We start from the raw sequence: 16,893 nt of genomic DNA, 5'->3' as shown, positions 1-16,893 counted from the left end.
CCCCCCCCATAGGATTTTTGTTTGAATGCTTAGTCATTAGGTAGTAGCACTACTTGGAAGGGATTAGAAAGTATGGCCTTGTTGATGTAGGTGTGGTCTTGTTTGAGGAAGTGTCACTGAGGTGATCTGCTGCCTGTAGATCCAGATGTAGAACTCTCAGCTCTTTCTCCAGCACTGTGTCTGCAACATGCTTCCTGCCAGGCTGGTAATGGACTATACCTCTGAAACTGTAAGCAGCCCCCAATGAAATGTTTTCCTTTGTAAGAGTTGCCATGGTCATAGTGTCTCCTCACAGCAACAGAACAGTGACTAGGACAATACCATATCTGTCTTTTTGGGTCTGTGTTACTTCATTCAGAATAACTTTTTTCTAGTTCCATCCATTCACCTGAGAATTTTATGATTCCTCTTTCTCTACCTTCTCTTCCTCCTCTTCTTCTTGGTTGGTTGGTTGTTGGTTTTTTGGTTTGTTTTAATGGCTAAGTAATATCCTACTGTGTAAATGTGCCACATTTTCAGGAAATCCAGTAATCCATTGACAGACATGTAGGCTGTTTCCAATTTCTGGCTCTTATGAGTAGAGCAACAGTAAACATGAGTGAGCAAGTGTCTCTGTGGTAGGTGTAGAGTATTTTGGGTATATGCCCAAGAGTGGTGTAGTTGGATCTTGAAGTAGATCTATTTCCAGCTTTCTGAGGAACTGCCACACTGATTCCCACAATGGATGTACAAATTTTTACTCCCTCCAGGAGGGGTGAATGTACCCCTTGCTCTGCATCCGAGGCAGCATGCCATTTGTTTCACTGATCTTACCATTTTGATTGGTGTAAGGTGAAATCTCAATGTAGCTTTGATTTATGTTTCCCTGATGACTAAGGATAAGTTTCTTAGTCATTTGTATTTCACCTTTTTAGAACTCTCTGTTTAGATCTGTACCTCATTTTTAATTGCATTATTTGTTTTCTTGATGTCCACTCTTTCAAGTTCTTTATATATTTTAGATGTTGACCCTCTATCCTATGTGTAGTTGTTTAAGTTTTTCCCCATTCTCTAGGCTGCTGCTTTATCCAAATGATGGTGTCCTTTGCTGTGTAAAAGCTTTTTAGTTTCATGAAGTACCATTTATTGATTGTTGAGCTTGGTGCATGTGCTGTTGTTCTTCTGTTCAGAAAGCCTTTGCCTTCTCTGACACTGCTCCAGTGACCAAGGACCTGGGACTAGAAAGGCCAGAGACCTAAGGGCAAACCAAATACTATTTTTCTGCTAAGGAAACATAGCAATAAAACAACTCCTAAAGACGTTTTGCTATACTCACAGGTCAGTGCCTTGTGCATTCATCATCAGAGATGTTTCCTCCTGCAGCAGATGGGAACAAATACAGAGACCCACAACTGGACACTGTGCAGAGTGAGAAAACTTAGAACACTCAGTCCTAAGTGGGATGTCCTCATCAAGTCCCTCCCCTCTGAGCTCAAGCAACTGATATTGTAAGAGCCAGTGGTGACGGAAGACACTGAGGAAAGAAGACCTAGACACAACCGGGTTGATGATACCCTGGACCTGCAAGAGTCTAAGCCAACCGGGATCCCCACGCTGAGAGGAGACATGGACACAAGCCCCATCCTCATCTCAGAAAAGGGGAAAACTAATTTTTTTCCCAACAGAATCTCACTGGGTACACAAACCACACTAAAGGACAGGCCCCATGCCCCCAGTAGATGGCTGACACAAAATCATGTCAATGGGAATTTTGAAGGTTTTTGTTGTTTGCTTGTTTGTTTTTAGTCTCATAATGCTTTGTCTGGCCTTTTATCTTTAACCTTTACAGGTCTTTTGCTTATATGTTATGTTTTCCAGTTTTATGTTTTTATGGAACTTCTATGTATGAATATGAGTGTTCCTGCATCTCTATGTATTTCTTTGGTTTTTTTTTTTCTGCTTGTTTGTTTGTCTTGTCCTTGTCTAGTTTTCTATTTTTTTATTCTAGTTTGTTCATTTGGGTTTTTTTTTTTTTAGAAACCTGTCTGTTTTCTAATAAGAGAGAGGGAGAAAGGGTGTGGATTTGGGTGTTGGGGAAGTAGAGAGATCTGGGAAAAGTTGGGAGAGGAGAAGTCACAATCACAAAATACTGTGTGAAATCTATTTTCAATGAAAAGAAAAGGCCATAAAATATTTTGGCTACAAATGATAGAAAGCCAATTCATTCTAACATAACTTTTTTTTTTTTAAAGGAAAAGGGTTGGAAGTAGCTTATGAGAAAAATCCTGGAGTGACTGAAGAAGGAAGGTCCTTAGGAGCTGTGTATGCATCTCATACACAATCTCACCGTCACCCATATGCACTTGTCCCTGCATCTGTGTTTTCCTCCAGGGAGAATAGACTTTCTCTACAAGGCAGAGATATGGCCACTAGCAGCCCACGAGAAACCTTTTGCCAATATATTTAACCGGGCAGAAGGACTTCACTTAAAAGGACAATCCTAGGTTGTGATCTACTCATATTGAGTCACATGCTCATATATGAGATAAACATGGTAATCAGAAAGAGACAAATCCACTTACGACCAGGGATGTCACCCAAAGGCTCTAGTTTCAAATGCTTTTGGAACTGTTGGGAGGCACAGGAACTGTGAGAGACAACGTCTTCTGGGAAAGGTCCGTTTGATCATTAGGGGTGTTTTCTTTAAGGGAATTGTGGGTGCCTAGTTAAGCATTTCTTTGCTTCCTGGCCTGTGATGTCACAGTTTTGCACAGCTACATGTTTCTGTCAAGATGTGGTAGGCATCAAAACAAGAGGGCCAACTGACCATGGGCTGGGACTCTCTTTATAAATTCATTATTTCTAGTATTTTCATTACAGCGACGATAATCTAATACAGTGGGATATAAACACTCATGCAAAGAAAGTAAAGGATATTAATAGAAATGGGAAAGACAAAACACAATAGTGGACTGTCTTAAAAATATGAAAAAGCAGCCACCTCGCTGTGCTTGGCTGGCAGACTTCTCAGAGCATCCTCCCCTGGGATGGGCAGGGCGGGGTGTCCCAGGGAGACTATTTTCACTGCAGCTCAGTGAAAAAAAACTCCCACCAAACCCTTCCACACATCCACACACCTCCTTGGTTTCACTCGGCTTATTCTGAACTTAGAAACCCATCTGTGTCACCACCTTATTTAGAAGAGACCTTTAATCCCCTCCCTTAACTGTTGCAGTGTCTCCAGGCATCCTATTCCATCTCAGGCATCATTTCCAACATGTTTATTTTCTCTTCTGTTGCCAGGGGTGCTAGTTTTGTGGTTCTCAAACCTGTGGGTCATAACCCCTTTGGCAAACCTCTATCTCCAAAAAAACATTTACATTACAATTCATGACAGTAGCAAAACTGCAGTTATGAAGTAGCAGCAGAAGTGATTTTATGGTTAGGGGTCACCACAACACAAAGAACTGTATTAAAGGGTCACAGCATTAGGAAGGTTGAGAACCACTGCTCTAGAGGGTTTTGAGAAAAATCCTGGATGCTGGGCAAGGTGCCTTCTCTCTTCCCAAGTTTCGCAGAACAGAAGAATTCTTTGTTTCTCTGGTTCCATGGACGGTTTGTGCCCCTAATCCTGGTCCTCTCGTCACACAGGCTGGAACACTAATCCTGAATGTCACGGTTTTGGTCTTGGGATATGTAGACCTTTGAGAGGTGTGCTGGTTCCCTTCTGCTGTGCTAAAGCTCTCAGGCCAAAGGCAACTTAGGGGAGGGACGGACTTGTTTTGCTTACACTTCCAGATCACAATCCATCCCTCGGGGAAGTCAGGGAAGGAACTCGAAAGAGGAGCCTGGAGACAGAAGCTGTGGAAGAACAGCTTGCCAGCTCACTGTCAGCATCAGGCCAGCTCTCTTATACAGCCCAGGACTATCTGACCATGTGATAGCCATGGGCTAGGCTGTCCTATCACTTAACAAAGAGGACAGTTCCCCATAGAGGTACCCACAAGCCAATCTGACTCCTTGTCTGATGACTCTGGGCTCTGCCAAGTTGACAATTAAAGCTAGCCAGGATAGGAGGTAACATCTCAATGGGGGAGACAGGGGAAAGCTTACTTTGTCTCTGTCATGTGACGGGGAGGCACAGCAACAGAACTAGATCCTTCTCTGGGAATGAATGTACAACATCCTCACCCTGAACTTCTGGGCCTCTACAACTGGGGGAGATAAATTTACAAAGTTTAGGTCACAGAATCTGTGATGTTTCTGTCTTACCGTAACCCACCTGCGTGGTCTTTTCAGTACAAGTAGGAGAGACATCCTGAGCTCGTGAGAGTGTGAGGTTTGTTGCGCTATATCCCCAGTGTCAAATTGAGTGCTCCTGCACCCCACGCACCTTTTCTGGCTCCATATCCTTTAATCTTTTTCTTCTCAGAGGCAACTAATACCCTCGGGCTTCCTTCCTCATGTGGACAACGCACTTGGGCAGAATTTCTGTGTGTCTCAGCTTTAGATCAAAAGCTTCCTTTTCAAACATGGTCATGGGAAACCTTATACTGGGAAGGGATTTATCCTCGGTGAGTTCCCTCCCACTGAGCTGGTAAATTATAACTGAACTCACATATAATTTAATTTGTGAAACACACACACACACACACACACACACACACACACACACACACACACACACACTCTCTCTCTCTCTCTCTCCTCAGACTAACCTGACCAAAGTTTTCTATAATGTTACATCTTCTTTCCATTTGATACCAAAATTCAAACAGCACTTTGGACAAATTCTTAATGAACCCACAGCAGCAAATTCTTGGAGGAAAAGGCCATTTATTAAGAGAGGATGGCCTCAAGAGAAGCGAATTCTGTGCTCCACGTGTGAGTACGAGGAGTGCACGTTTTTCCCACGGTGACTCTTCAGATTTGAGTGGCTAAGAAATGATGTGGGCTTTCATAATGAGTCAAGCCGAGGCTCTCAGAGCGGGCCGTGGCGGTTGTCAGAAGATAGCTCTCCTGACCTCGGAGGGCTTTGCATACAGCTCTAGTGCTTCAGAGGAAGAGCCGACAAACTGCTCTTCCTCCTGGCACATGCACCTCTCACTCCAAGGCACTCAGTGCATATTCTCAGCTTCTCAAGGAAGTTCCAGATGAAATTGGATGCTTTACTTTTTTTTTTTTTTAACTTAAGGAGAATAGCGTTTTGATAAAATTGCCAAGTGCATCTCATGCTTTAAAAAGAATCTCAAGGAAGGCAACTCCTTAGCATTAGGTTATGACAGGAGGGCAGCAGTGGACAGCACTCACATGGTAGACTTGGCCCCTGGACACGTGTGCAGTGATGGCCCTAACTGCATGGGCAAATGGGTCCACTGGATGCCTGTGAGCACCATACAGGTCACCCAGGAGGGTGAGCCCTAACTTCATGTCATATCCATTTCCCTCCGTGATAACATTCAAGATGTGGAACAGAAAACTCAAATAACCTGTAGTTCAACCGGCAATTCAATTGACCGTTTCTGGCAAAGACTGAACTCTGGTTTGTCATCGTCTGCCTGCAAGCCACCTGGACCTCTGCCCCCTGTCTGATGCAGCCAAGTGACTTAGGATGTACACAGGCTCTTTGTGATCTGAGCTCACTGCTTTCACAGCTTACCGACAGCTTCTGCATTCATTTTTTTCTCTTCCAGTTCCTTGCTATGCTGCATCACAAAGGCCATGCATAACACTTGAATACCTTGCATAGGTTTTTGTGTGTGTGTGTGTGTGTGTGTTGACCCTTTACTCCAGAATGCTTTCTGTGCCATCCTTGAGCATTTTCTTGAACTGTTCCATTCCAGTGCCATATACTCCAGGTTCAGCTAAAAGTTCCAGTGCCATGTGTCCACATGAGTGTGTGTTCTGTCACCAAGTTCAGCACATGCATTCAAAACTTTTTCTGTTTATGTACTCGCTGTTCTAAAAGGAATCTTGTTTTTGCTTTGGTTTCATTTCTGATGCTGTGATAAGATACAACACCACAAGGGAAAAAGCTCTTTTGTGTAGAGAAAGGGGTTAGCTTAGTGAACTACTGAATGTGATGGTCTGTCACAGCAGAGACGTCAAGGCAGTGGGAACTTCAAATATCTAGACATTTTACAGTCAGGAGCAGAGAGACATGAACACACACGTGCTTGCTTGCCAGCCCCACCTTTCACTTTTATATAGTTAGTTTATGGCCTTGCTCACAAAACGGTCCCATCCACACTCATGGCGAGTCTTCCCACATTGATTAAACCAAGTAAGGAAATTCTTTGCAGGCTTGTCTGTGGGCTAACCTGATCTAGTCAGTCCCTCATTAGGACCCCCTTTCCAGGTGACTCTAGACTGTGGCCAGTCCACAATGAAAACTAAGCACCTCATACTACCATGGTATGAAGCATGCAACAGATTCTCACCCATTAGCTTAATTAAATGCAAATGAAGTCATTTCGTAACATCCCAGAAGCCTCACCTTAGAAGGGCAGGCGGAATCACTCCCAGAGAGGTTGGACACCCAGACACTTTTCTAGCTAGGTCATCTCCTCGGCCACTACAGATGATGACAGACACTTTGAGGCTTTCAGCCTAGCTATGCGTGAAGCAGAGTTCTCAAAACTTTTCAAAGGGACTTGCCGAGAGGCAGCCTGCCTTCCTCAGTGACACAGGAGGGCAGGGTGTGGGTCTTAGCTTTATTTCCCTGTTTCTTACAAGCAAGAAGCCCTGTCATAGTAGGGCAATGCCTGAGGCAGTACAGCAGCACCAGCCCTGGCTCCTCACCCCTACTGAGAATGTTTTGCTTTGGAGATTGTTGATGGTGCTGTGGGGGAGGCCAGCTTGCCCATCCATTTGCTCTCCTCCCTCTCTCTCTCCCTTTCCCTCTCTCTCCATCCCCTCCCCCTCTTCTGTTTTAATCAGCACCTAGTCGTGTAACTAGTATCCCTAAATCCCTAACCTTAAGAGAATCACAAGAGTAAAAGCATTCATGACATCAGGGTTGGACACACACGCCCCTCCCGGAGGATTTGGAAAGCACCATCCCCAGATAGAGGGGAGGTACCAAGACAGAGGGCCAAAAGTACCTGGTCTCAGGAAGACATGCTCTTCTCTCAGCTTCTCTGAGACTCAATTTCTCTCCATAGAAAAGGCAAGAAATCCAGGTGCTAAGCGGAAAAGCTGATGAGCAGCCAGCTCAACTCTTCCTACTTAGGGTGTAAAATGAAGTCCTGGGTGAAGGGGGGAGCTCTGAGGCATCTGTATGACTTGATCAATTTAGGAATAGCTGACTGCAGGAGACGCCTAGATTAGGGGATTTGGGAGATAAAAACAAAACAAAACAGGGCACTTTGAGGCACAAACACCATTTACATATGTGATTTCTGAGACACATGTGAAGAGGATTTTAAGGGTTTGTTTGTTGTGAGTGTCACACTCTCAGGCGTTTTTTTTTGAGAGACTGTGTCAGCACAAAATGCTTGGGTTAAACTGACTGTGCTGGCATTTTAACACTCCCCTCCTTATGAAGGCCTCTGTCTTTTCATTTAGCACAGGAGGATTTTTTTTTCTTCCACAGCTTCTTTGAGGATGCATCTATGTTCAGCATCAAAACCAAGGGAGAGGCCAGGACTCTTATCCTGCACAGTGAGGGGCATTGCTAGATCTGCAAACAGGCTCACTGTGGAAGAGCCTGCTGGTCCAAGAGCAGTGAGTGGATGGAGGCAGAATCAAATCCAAAGAGAGATCTAGACCCAAATAACGAGCCAGAGGAAATCAGGGCTTGTTAAGGCAAAGTCTACAAGAAAACTGTGCAAAGACAAGATGGGAGACATACTGGCTAGAATCCTTTTGTCTAACTTAACAAGTGTTTGTTGGGCAGTCAGTATGTCTGTGCAATGTTCTTGGCACTCAGGTTACAGCAGTGAATAAGAATTAGACAAATAAAGCCTCCCCACACAGACCTCAGCCCCCAGTGAGGAGCTAGCTGACAAACGCTTGGTGTCATAAAATCTAGTGCCAGTAAAATAATAATAATAATAATAATAATAAAGTGAGGTTCCAATAAAGACATGGGCTCACAAGGAGTAGGATGACTTTGGGGGGGTGGGGCTCAGCAACGACCTCTCAGAGGAGGGAGTAATTTTCAAGTTGTTACCTGAAGGAAAGAGAAACGAAAGGTTATTAAGGAGCACAGAGCAGCATTCCAGGGAGAGAGCAATCAAGATGCTTGTAGTAGGCGTGACTCGGACTGTGTAAGGAGCGGAAGGGAAGCCACCATGTCTCGGAATCAGAGAAAGAAGGAAGACATTGGACGTGTCTGAGGGATTTCAGGGCCTGGGGAATTGGGCTGTGATGATACACTGATGGTGACAGACTTTCAGCCATTCTCCCCAAATCAGGCTTCCTTTCCTTCCTTGGTGAAGGACTTATTTGGGCGCTTAGATACTGAATTTCCCACCATTCCTTGTGGTGGAGTGAAATATGACAAAAGCTATTACCAGGGGAATGTGAGCAGGAAAGATGTAATAGCCCCCTCACCTGATTGAAGGGCAATTGTTTGTGCTTAACTTCCGTTCTTCTTCCTGCCTTGAGCAACAACCATTCAAATAAAGACAGTGTACTAGTCAGAGGGACAGAGGACAGGATGGGCGGGACCTAGCTCCCAAATGAGTATGTAGAATTATCCTGCCATGCGTCATGGTTAATTTTAATTGTCAACACGCCACAACCTAGAGTCACCTGAGAGGAGAGCCTCAGTTGAGGACTGTTCTGGATAAAGCGAAGAACCCAACCCATGATGGGCAGCGCTATTGCAGGGCCAAGGTCCTGAACTGCCTAAGAGTAAAGAACACTGGGCTGGAGAGACGGCTGCATGCGCTGCTCTTGCAGAGGTCCTGGGTTCGATTCCCAGCTGTCACAGTGCAGCTCACAACTATCTGTAATGCCAGTTCCAGAAGCTCTGATGTCCTTTTCTGGCGTCGGTGGGCACTGCAATGCACATGCTGCACAGGCATACACACAGGGAAACACCCAAACACAGAAAATAAAAATAAGTTAGCATGTGAGTGACTAGAGAATGCTAGCAGCAAGCGAGCAAGAAAACAAGGATATCTGTGCACTCTCTTTTGACTGTGGGTGTGATGTGACTAGCTGCTTGAATTCCTGCCTCGACTTCCCCAGAATGATGGATGGTAATTGGAACTGTAAGCCAGACAAACCCTTTCCTCCCTTTATCTGCTCGTTGTCAAGGTATTCTATCCTAGCAACAAAAATAAAAATAGAACATCAGGCTGGACTGTTAGGTGAGAGAAAAATAAATTATCTTATTTAAACTCCGGTATTTTGAGGCCCTTTATTACAACAATGTAGCTCTTACTATAATTAAACCGATGAGGCATTTGTCCTTTTTGAAGCTAGAAGCCGCTAGAAACGTTCAAACAGATGACTGCTGTGGCCTGTGCTTTAAAAAGATCCTTCTGCGTCCTGTATGGAGAACAGATGGCAGGAAGCCAGCAGTGGAAGGGGGCAGATCTGCTGCGTGAGATCACGGGGCGAGGTGGTAGAGTAGAGGGGAGATGCTGGGTGGAATATGAACATTTTGGCAGTAGTACAAGTAGGCTGGCTGATTTCTTAAATTTTGGAGAGGAAAAGGAAAGGAAAAAAAATGATGATTCTGAGGAATCAGCCTTGAATGACTGGTGAGACTGTGGTGGAATTTTCTACAGTGTGGAAAACTAAGCCCAGGAGAAGTGGGAATGAGATGGCTGCAAAAACCTATAAAACTGGACATAAACTGCCACAAGCTGTAAGAAGACGACGCTGGATGGCTGCAGTAGCCGTGGCTGTGAGATCCTGTCCCTCACCTGAAGAAAGTGGACAGCAACCCAGGAAGACTTCCAATATTAGCCTTGGGTCTCCACACTCATGTGCACATAGATGGTCACACACTAGCACACACATGTAAACATGTACACACCCTCTCACATCTACACAATCACAGACATGCCATATACTCAGATTTGTGCACACTCTTACACATTCAGACACACATTCTCACACTCACACACATTTACAAACTGTCAAAACACATTGGCACATCCATACACAGACACACTGACGCATTTGGACACAGACAATAAACTCTAACACAGATACACACTTCCCCATATACATTCTCACATTCATGCTCACATTCCCACACTTGAACACACTCAGACACACCACATTCCCTGACACATGCCAGATAGACCCACTTACATTCACACACTAAGGTACTTCAGACACCTGAACACATATATGCAGACACCCAATCAGACTCACAATCACATACAACCACTTACTTCCTAACACATTCACATAAACTCACAATCATTGTTTCATACACTCACACAGTCAAGTTCCCATGATTTCAATTTCTCACACACTTGTACACATTCATACTCACACTCATTCTCATAGGCTCACATAAAATACCTGTCTATATGCCCACATCTGCACTGGTAAATATGTTCACACATTCACATTCACAGACACACACACAAAACCGAAACTCACTTCTGCAAATGGACAATCACATATGCATATTCACTTTCACATGCTCACACTGTCACCAACGCTTGCCTATATTCACATACTTACACACTCAAATATGTCCAGATACGTACACTTGCACACTCATGTATGTCCAGACACACACTTTCACTTAGCTCTGACTTACACAATAAACACACTCACACTTTCACATTCAAACACATTCACAGTTAAACATACACGTTTTCACAGACACAAACTATTCTAATAGTCTTACAGTCTCTCAGACATTCACACTCAGTCACACGCTGACACACACATTCTCACATGGTCAGCACTGACCTACATTCACATTCACTCACATAATCACACTTGCACACACACACCTTTACATTCATGCTCCCACTCACACATATAAAACACACTTGAACACTTATAGATCACACTTTTACATCACAAACACACTCAACACACACACTTTCACAAACCCATATATTTGCATTTCATATCCACCAAACTTGCACTCAAAATCTCAATTATACACATTCATACATTCAGATACATTCACACACCCAAGAACACTCATACACACTCATTCATATGTACACCCAAACACAAACAAGCTCACACATTATATATACATACTCGCAATTTCAAACACACACATATATACTCACACTCATAAATGACCAACTCTGACTCACATTCTCTCACACTCAAACACACTTTCATACACACTCACACATGGACACCTTCACACACACTCAAACTCAGATAAAATCATACTTGCCCATGTTTTTACAATCATATGCTCACACACTTCCACACAAAACCTTACACTCAGACTCAATCACATACTCATTTACTCTCACACATGCACACTCTCTCACTCACAATCACAATCATACAAATGGCACACACACTCACATTCACATATCCATATTTACACACTAATCCTCATATACTAATACATGCTCACTCATTCACACACAATTGCACCAACATGCTCACACACACTAGTACACTCAAATACACCACATACCGATACACACAAACTCACACATTCATTCCCATCTACACACTCACATATATTCACATAGACTCACCCTCAGACACACAGACACACATTCACACTCACACAATTGGACACATTCATGAACACATTCACTAAATTACTTGTCCACATGCCCACACATACTCACACACTCCCACAACACACAAATACAGAATACATCCATCATCTTATGCCCAAACACTCACACATGCACACTATTACACCCTGAGACTCACCTTCTTACACATTTATGTTCTTACACTCACACATCCACACAAACACTTCACTAACACACAAGTTTATGTTCATGTTGTTTATTTCCTTTGTGAGTGTGTGTGTGTGCGTGTGTGTGTGTGTGTAATTCTGGGATTAATTCCAAGGTAAACACATGTTCATATACACTCACACATGGACACTCACACATACTTAAACTCAAGACCAAATCACACTTGCCCATGCTTTTATACTCACACGCTCACACAGTTCCACACAAAACCTCACACTCAGACTCAACCACATACACATTTACATTTACATATGCACACTTTCCAAGGTAAAGACAATGGTTTTTGAGGGAAGTTCTCACTACATAGCCTACGGTGGTCCCCAGGTAGTCTAGGCTAGTCCCTTAAGTAGTCCAGGCTGGTCTGCAATTATCACTCTTCTTGTTTCATCCCCCCCAGTGCAGGAGTTATTCAAGCTTGTCTCAGTCTGAAAAAGAGATATACGCATTGCCATGACGGAAGAGAAGGAGCACAGAGAAAATTTGTGTTTGTCAAAAGAAAAATCAATCCTCCTCCAACATTTCACTGGCACCAGTAAAGAGACTTTTCACATCAAAGTGACCCACATTATAAGAGTGCAATAGGGGCGAATCAATGCGAGCAGGGACTATGTTTGGCGATGCAGGTGAGTTGTCTGTGACTGATGGGTCTGGGGTGCTCTGCAGGGAACCAAAGCAAAAGAGCAAAATCAAAACTCTTGCTGGTCCTAGCTTTTGTGCTGTAAAGATGCAGGCTTCGGTGTGCTGGAGACTGATCACAAAGGTTTCTAAAATGGTCTCCCTTGCATAAGTCAGCTCTGTGACACTTGGAGAAAGGAAGCCTTGAATATGAAAAGCAAACTGGGACAGTGCCAGTGAGGGCAAAGGTAGCATCGGTCCAGGCAGGATGAGGATGACAAGAAGAGTCAGCAATGGTGATGAGCCATCAAAGGCCTCACTGCTGTGTTAGGGGGGTGGTTCCCTGGACTGGCATTTTTTTCCTGCTGGTCGTTGTGTGAATAAGAAAATGGTCCAAAATTGTTTACGGTTGGAGTCACAGAGGTGAAGGTCTCAGTCACCCTCCATGATGGTGAGGGAGTGGGGATTGAAAGTAGGATACAGAGACGCAAGAAATAACAAATGAAGTCAGAAGATTTCTGATCAAGATTACTCCTTAATGTGGACGAGTAAGACTTTATATAGTAAGGCCAATAGGATCTATTCTGATCCCTCTCTCCCTAGCTCCCAAGGCAAGAACACAATAGCCTGAATAGCTCTCTGTAAGAACTTCCTTAACCCTCCAGGTGTTTCTCAGTAGGAATTTCCCTACTTCTTTCAAAGGTATATAGTCCAAGGATGGCCTGGAACACAAAGACCACCTCCGGCAGAGATCAGCAGCTGGAAGGTCACAGCATGCAGCTTAAGCACGGGATTTCTGACGTGGCAGAATTTGGCATGGTTTCCCACAGATGGTCCCAGAGCAGGAAATGACTCCAGCTTGATGTGGGTCATGGCTATAGCTTTAGCTCAACAGGAAGGGGAGTGGCTTCTCCTACTGTGAATGTTTCTGACAGGACAACTCAGGCACAGAACAGTTAGGGTACTACCCAATTAGCTTTGATCAGATATGCAGAATCTGAATTTCTTTTGCTTCCAAAATGAACAGTAGCTAAATGCTCAGAACAAGTGACCAGTACTTCCTTTGCTTGCCAGGGTGCTTTTGTTGTCCTCCCTTGACTGTCTTGTCTTCCTGCAGAAAGAATTTAGAGTACTGAATTTAAAAGGTCCGGAGGGAGAATTCAGTCGGCCTGCCCTTCCTCACTGAAGAACATTATTGCAGTGGTTCTATGCCTGCATTATAAAAGATTCCCTTCCCATTACTAAATAAAATTAAAATTAACATCAGATATAATTGTTATAAAGGTAGAACAAAGAAAGTAGAAGGTAGAAAGTAGGCAATTTCTGAAAATAGCCTAAGAAATAATTTGGGAATTACGGGGCTGGAGAGATGGCTCTGTGCCTAAGAAGAGGCACTGCTTTCACAGAGGTCCCTGGTTCAGTTCCCTACACCCAAGCTGAGGGCTCACAACCACCTGTAACTCTAGCTCCGGGGATACAGTGCCCTCTTCTGGCCTCTGTGGGCAACTGCACTTATACACACATACATGTAATTGAATATAGTTTTAAAAGAGAAAACCTGAGTTTTAACAGGTGAGTAATTGTAAACTAGATCAAACAAAGATCTGTTCTCTCACCTCTTTTCCCCGTCTCTCTTTGTGGCCTTATGAGCTCAGTTCAGCTGAGTCCCAGGAATCACAATTCTCTTACTCTCTCATCCCAACACGAGGGGGCAGGGGGGCTGGGGGGGGGAACTGTATAGTTCTGAGATGTTTTATATGTTTAAATCCCATATTTGCCACTTTACAATTTAGTGCATTTAGGCACGTTAGAGATATTTTTCTGTTGCTGTGATAAAACACTCAGACAAAAGTAATTTAAGGGGAAAATGGTTTATTTTAACCTATAATTCAAGGTTATAGGCCAAATTGTTAGGGCAGGTGTTTGAGGCAACTGGTCTCGTGGCAGCCCTAGTAGATGAGCATGGGTAGAGTGTGCTGCTCCAAAACGACATGGGATATTAAATGAAACTTTCAGAGCCAGTCATGAGCTGTCTCCCTAGGAATTACTGGTAGAAAAGGCCAAGAAGCTCTCAAATGACAGAAACTCTCTCATCATTGCTCTTAGGTGCCCACTATCACTAGACTGGTAAAGCCCTGTTGCTGAAGACACTACACACGTTGGCTGCAGGACAAGGAGAAATCAATCTGGAACTGACTAGGAAACTTCCTCCCTGTTTAGCTTTCTAATACCGGAAGGTGCCACACAGGCTACTTGGGAAGAAAATATGTCAATGGTCTTACATGGGGCTGGACCCAGGATGCTGTAATACTGACCTACCAGACGATGTTGGCCACTGGGACAATTGTGGTATGAAGATTATTGGGGCACCAAGTTATTTCCTGATTGGACTTAAGGCCTTTCCACAGGAGGGAATTTATGAATGGCATTGAAAACCTGTAAAATCCCCTAGCTACAAGGTCATAGAGCCCACTAACTGTACACTAAACGTTCTGAAATCGTGAGCCCAATCAAAGTTTCCCTTATTTTAAGACACACAAACAAGAGCCTGAACAAACAGGCCTTGCTAAGTCTCTCTTAGTATTTCATCATCCGTAAGATCACACTGTCTCATTTTCCAATCACATTTCCCAACTGTCTGTCATCAACTCTTAAAATAAGAAGGCATGTGTTTGTTTCCTTAGGACTTCCTCTCTTTACTTTCTGATAATTTCCATGTTAAGATAACATATTTAAAAGAATCACCCCCGAGACAGGATCTCACTATAAACTCCCATCTAGCCCATAGCTTGCTATGTAAACCAGGCTGGCCTCAAACGTGCAAAGATCTGCCCACTTCCACTTTTCCAGTTCTGAGGTTAATGACTTGTACCACTGTGCCTGGCTATTTTCCCTCTTATTAATTTGCCTTTCATTATAGGATCCTCTGTTGGTTGTTGGCTCTGTTTTTTAACAATTAAACTTTATTATACAACCCAACTATCATACACAAGAAGGAAAAGAAAGGTTAAAGGGACAAAAGAGTGAACCTTCCAGTATCCGTTCCACGGGACGGGTCCTTAGGTGTTTCTCTGTCCTGCCTGCTGGTCCGCCCGGTTGCTCTCCCTTGCCTCCACTTGTTGTTTTTCTTTTCCCCACCTTCCCAGTCACATGCAAAGGGCGGTTTCCTTCTCCCTTCAAGGGTCAATTAGGAAAACAATAGCCACGGTGGGGTTCCCAGGTCGGCTTCCTGAATTCTAAGCCCAGGAAGGCTCCAAACAGTCTGTCACAAGGTATTTATGGGGTGCCCCAAGGGTAAAGCCCGCCAAGATTGCTTCCACCTGTGACAAAGCTTAATCTTTCCCACAGTTGGTCTGATATATATTGATGCTAATTAATAAAGATCCATCACACCTGGGCAGATCAAATGAGATATAGGCGTGGCTAAGGTTTCTGGGTGTGGCGAGACAGAGAGAATCTTGGCAAGAAGATCCGAGGAGAGACCGGAGGAAAGCAGGAAGAAGGAAGGCTGCCATGGGTTAGATGGAGGAGAAGCACATGGCTGGCGTGGATGGAGGATTTGGCCCAGATGAACAACATTAGCAAGTATATGTGATTATGGATGGGAGGTAGCTTGATAGAAATTACTAGAAGCAGATGGCATGGGATTGGGGGCAGCTATCCCATACTTGCCCCACTATGGTAAGTAGTTTAGAGGATTAGTGTCTGCCCTGTCCCAAGTTAACTAAGGCTATTTTAAAACATAACAGGTGTCTGTGTCGTGATTGATTGCTAGCCGGTTAGAAAACACTGCCATAATAATAATTATAGGCCTGATAATTTACCATACTGGTAAATTAATGACAATAATCCACAGCTCTGAGACTAAACTGGAAAGAAAAAGCATTCTTCTGTCTTGTATGGCATTAAATCCTAGCTTGATCTCTTCCGTGCAAGCCAAGCCCGTCAGAGTCAACTCTGAGCTTCAGTGCTCGTGATAGTAAACTGTTGTTTTTCTGCATCAGAGATTGCAACACATGACTTAACACGGTGACAACTAGACAGACTATTTGAGAATCAAGGAAAAATGGTTTTGTGATTATAGTTCTTATCCTGTTATAATGAATTGTGTTTGCACACGCCTGGATGATAAACTTCTCAAGGTCACATCTATTTCTCTTCACCTTCAAGTCCTATGTTCTAGCTCAATGCCTCTCTCTCTCTCTCTCTCTCTGTCTCTCTCTCTCTCTCTGTCTCTCTCTCTCTCTCTTTCTCTCTCTCTCTGTGTACATGTGCTATACTCATGTGCATGTGTGTGTCTGAGGGGTACACTTCCCTTTGTGGATATGTGTAGAGGCTAGAAGTTGATATCAGGCTGTCCCCCATCACTTTTTTATCTCATATTTTTGAGACAAGGTCTCTCACTGGGCCT

Source organism: Acomys minous (genome assembly GCF_964271855.1).
Source record: "Acomys minous genome assembly, chromosome: 1".
NCBI lineage: Eukaryota > Metazoa > Chordata > Mammalia > Rodentia > Muridae > Acomys > Acomys minous.
The sequence above is the reverse complement of the archived record's forward strand: the minus strand, read 5'-3'. Positions refer to the sequence as shown.